Genomic DNA, 4673 nt, shown 5'->3' with positions numbered 1-4673 from the left:
CCTCACCCCGGGGACCCCTTGGGTGTGAGCAGCCCCTACCCAGGAGGGCATTGCTCTGGGTCCTGGCAGGGCAGTGAGGGGGTCCCAGGGAGGTGACGGGGGGCTCACTGGGAGGGGTGGGCAGGCAGCCTCTCCCCTGAGGACATGCTGGGTGAGCAGAGCTGGCCAGCACCCCTCCAGCTGGGTGCTCTAGGAAACAAATCCCCACGATCTGATTCCCCTAAGCAGCTTTGAGCAATGCCAGGAGGGAGCTTAGCCCCCCTGCCCTTGGGGTCTGATGAGCCTCTGGCCTCCGTCTGCCCAGAGCCCACCCTGGGCGGGAGCGACCTGTCATGCACAGGGTGGTACCAGCAGCTCCAGTGGGGAAACTGAGGCACAGCACAGCCCTGGGGACCCCAGCTCATGGGGGGCTCACAGAGGAAAAAGGGGGGACCCCAATGGCTCCCCAGCAGGGAGGGGTTCCTTGCAAACCCCGCTCACAGCCTCCACCAGCCCCAGCCGTGCTCCAGTGCTGCCTGAAGAGCAGCCCAAGGTGATTAGCGAGACACTCAGAGGCTTATTTAAAGCTGCTGCCGCCAGGAGGGCTCCCTTTGGCAGAAGGGCTGGCATGGTGCTGCCTGCAGCACCACCACTCTGCCCTGCCTTGACCGGGGCAGAGGAGCCAAACCAGGCACCGAATCCCGGCGTTCCGGAGATGGATGCATCCAGAGCAGGACCAAGGGCACTCACCCCAGGCTCCCATTTCTTGGGGCTGCTCTGCAGCACAGGCTCCCAAACACCTCCAGCACCCCCAGGGGGTTGGTGGGGTGTCCCAGCCATCTCCTGTGGGGCTGGGGACACGGAGGGGGTCCTTGGGGCACTGACTCACCTGGGCTCTAAGTAAGCCATGGCACAGCTGAGCACCGTGGTGCAGAGCCTGGGAAATTTCCCTTTCCTCCTCCTCCTCTGGAGTGATTACTCCTGACATTTGGGCTTATTTGCATGTGGGTGGGTGGGTAGAAGCGATGGCAGCAGCTGAATCAATTTTGACTTGGTAGCTTGGGAGCTGCTGAGCTAAGCCTTAGCCTGCATGGATGGCTTAGAGACCACGGGGAGCGGGACAGGGGGGAGAGTCACCCCAATGCCCCATCAGGGAGAAACCCAGCCGGGGTCGCTCACCGGGTGCTGCTCAGTACCTCCCTGTCCCCACGGCGTGATCTGCAGTGTCACCCTGTCCCCTTGCCATGGTTGTTCCCCATCCCCTTCATCGGGAAGGCTGAGCAAGGCGCAGCCTTCGCTGCACCAACGCCTCTCCTCCCCGCAGGGGCCGCATCCAGTCCCCTGCGCTGTGCGAGCGATGGCAGCTCTGGGGCTGTTTGTTTCGCATAGTCAACAAGCAGAAATGTGGCAGAGAGGGCAGCCAGCATCGGTGGCCGTGCAGGGCAGGGTGACACGAAGGCGAAGAAACGTGGGAGGGAAGAGCCAGGGGGCCCCCAGCGCAGCCCCCCAGTCCATTTTGTCCCCCCCTCAGTCCTGCCCGCCAGCAGCGGAGCTGTGGTTGCAGCCGGCTGGGTCGTGAGTCCGGGTCAGTGCCTGCCAGCACCAACGGGACCATCCTCATCCCCGCGCTCCGCGCTGACTTTAATTGCAGCAACGCCCTGGGCTGACCCGAGCCTCGCGGCAGCGCCGGCCTGCAGCCGTGTAATTGCCCAGCCTGACCCCGGCTTCCCCCTTTGACACTCACCTCTGGCAATTTATTAAAGTAATAACGGGGCGACGGAGGGCAGGGGAGGCTTGGCATCCCAGGAGGCCTGAAAAAGTTGTCTCTTCGCATGCTGTTGTTTTGGGAAGTCTTTGCAAGCACCCCGTGCTCCTCCTGGTGCCCCTGAGCCTCCATCGCTACCCAGCTGGGGCAAAGGATCAGCATCTCAGCCCCGTAAGCAACAGTGCCGTGTCAGCTCCAGCCACCTCAGCATCATTTTCCGTGTACAGCATGTATTGGGAAGTGGTAGGAAAGCCAAAGGATGAGGAAGAAAAGGCTGTGCTGGCAGGATGAGGGCTGTGGTGACGTTAAGTGACAGCTTCCAGCTTCATGGGCACCTGCTGTGCCAGGGGTGCTCGTGGGGACGGCTTCGCCCAGCCTGCTCATCACCCAGCGGAGGGGTCCCGGCATGGCTGGGGGGTTTCACCAGACACTGATGCGCATACACATAGGATGGGATAAGTCAAAGGCAGTGGGTGTTTCCGAAAGATGTGATTTATGTGTGGCCACAAAAGGGGACGGGACCCTTCTGTTGGTTGGAACAGGCAGGAGCAGCCAGGTCTGCAGGACAGGCAGCACTGCCAGCTGCGGTGTTCGCAGGTGATCCCACAGGATTGGCAATTCCCAGAGACCGGCTCCTGTGATGCTCCCAGTCTGTCTTCTCCATGGCTGAATTTAGCTTGAGTGCTGCAGTGGCAGAAAAGCGATGGCCGAGCATCTCCACGGGCTGTGGTGGGGTTTCAAACGCACTGGGGGTCTGGTGTGGGTTGGCATCAGGGGGCTGCAGGGAGAGGGAGCAGAGCCCTCCCTCACCACCAATGCCACAGCAGGCACAGGCTGGTGCTCCCATTTTTCTCTGGTTTTAACCTATTTTTCTGGGTTGGCGCCTTTGCAGGAGCCTGTCTCTGCCCCACGAGCTCAGCGTGACCGGGGGAGGCAGAGAGCGGGGGAGATAAATATTTCAGCCTTGCCTTTAAAGAAGGGAAGGAAATCCTTTTTGCTTAAGAGGGGGTGATGCATATTTGATGAGAAGGAAAAGAGCAGCAAGGCAGGGCTGGGAGCCTGTGGGTCACCGGTGCACACAGCGTCCCAGTGCACGCGGCGTCCTGGCACAGGGGCAAGGAGGGGGCTCCCATGTCTCCACCTGCAAGTGGGAGAGGTGGGTGCATGAGGAAGGACCATGCATGAGAGATGATGAGGATGGAGCAGGGGACCCAGGAGGACGTGGGACCTCCCAGCACCCGCCAGCCCTTCCAACCTGGTTTTGAGCCCCTTGGGGCTGAGCCCGGTGGGCAGTGGGGCACCGAGGGCTCCTCCAGCACCCGGGGTGCTTGCCGAGCCGTGCTGAGGTTCAGCCAACAGAGACATGTCCTGCGTGCTTCCCTGGGCACCACTTGGGCAATTGGCCTATTTACAACCACGGGTCAAAGCCGATTAAGGGGGAGCATCGGTGCTGCCTCCGCCGCCTTCCCCATGCAGCGACGCCAGGGCCGACATCGGCTGGGGAAAATCAGCTTCAGGCCCCCATCCAGCCACGCCATCCCCCCTCTCCCAGCAAGCCTGAAGAAAACCCCTTTAAACAGGCTTAACTGCAGCTTCTCAAGTGCTCAATGCAGGGATAAAAATTAAGGCTCTAATTCTAGAAGGTAAGTACAGCAGGATCAGAGCCGTGCCACGCCAAGCAGCGTGCCGGAGCGTGCACCGGGCACCCACAGCCCCAAAAATGCTCATCTGGTGAGGGGCAAAATGGCATGAAGTTCATGAGCTGGGTCTCCTCCGTATGCTGGGATGAAACCCTGCACGTGCAGGAGCAGCCAGGGAAGGCTGCGAAGGGGCATCCCCACAGAGGAGCAAAGCACGGCAGCTTCCCGGCCAGTGCAGGGGCTCAGCGGCGTTGCCCAAGGCTGGAGTGCTGGAATTGGGGTGAATGGGCTCGGCAGCACAGCCCAGCCCCAAAAACAGGGTGCTCTGGCCCCTTGGCTGCCGGTGCATGGGGCGGCTGTTCCTAAATCACCGAGCGCCCTGTCCCCCCCGCACCGCGGCCATGGGAGCGTGGTGCTTGGTGGCAGTTGGGCAGGCTGGCTCAGCCAAGTTTAATGCAATTAATCCAGGGCTGGAGGCTTAATTAAGTTCAAATGGTCAGACACGGAGTAGCATTTTCTGGATCACTGTCAATAAATCAAACCCGAAACTACGATAAAAGGGGATGAAACACACAGGGCAGGACATGCCAATGAGCAGATGGGAGAGAAAAAGGGAAAGGCGCTGAGGAGAAAAGCCGGATCTGGCCAGGATGTGGGGGCTCTGTAGGAGCTGGGGTGATCGGTGCCCCACAGTTAATTTCTCTGGGGCGACTAACGAGGCCATCACAGCAATGGTGCCTGATAACGGGGCAGCTGCCCAGGAGAGAGCCGGGACACAGGAGTTTTACCTAGCATCGAGCATCCCGCCATTTGCAGGATGACTTGGACCGACCTGGGCAGCACGTGCTGCAGGGACAGACCTCGAGTCACGCCGTCTGTCTGTCCATCCACCCACACCTCTGCTCCTGCATGCAATGGCAGAGCCCAGGCCGTTTCCCATACACAGCCTGGAGCTGGGTGCAGGGTGCCCACCCCTCCCAGGGGCGCCGGCCGCCTTCCCACAGGAACACACCGCAGGTTTCCCGAGCTCTGCTCCCATTTCCAGGCGGAGGATCCGGTGAAGTGTTTTATCTGAACCGACTCACCCGTCCCCGGGAGCCTGATCTGGCATTTCCCTGGGGACCTGCTCGCCATCGTCCCTGCGTAATTACTGAGTTGAAAGGGTTTCATTTGCGCCTGCGTCTAAGAAGACGGTGGCGGGGAGGGGTCGGCAGTACAGTGGGGAGCAGGGGGGCTGCTCGGAGGGGTGCAGGGGCAGAGCAGCCCCATGCCTGACACCTCACGTCTCG

At 61.0% G+C, this 4673-nt stretch overlaps 1 protein-coding gene across 1 annotated transcript in view; it reads left to right on the top strand.

Moving 5' to 3' along the window:
- The window catches only part of FIBCD1 (fibrinogen C domain containing 1), a 16345-nt gene that overhangs the window by 7479 nt on the left and 4193 nt on the right, over nucleotides 1-4673 (top strand). The gene's annotated exons all lie outside the window — the stretch shown is intronic.

The sequence above is a fragment of the Egretta garzetta genome, unplaced genomic scaffold, assembly GCF_000687185.1.
Source record: "Egretta garzetta isolate BGI_Z169 unplaced genomic scaffold, ASM68718v1 scaffold497, whole genome shotgun sequence".
NCBI lineage: Eukaryota > Metazoa > Chordata > Aves > Pelecaniformes > Ardeidae > Egretta > Egretta garzetta.
The sequence above is the reverse complement of the archived record's forward strand: the minus strand, read 5'-3'. Positions and strand labels throughout refer to the sequence as shown.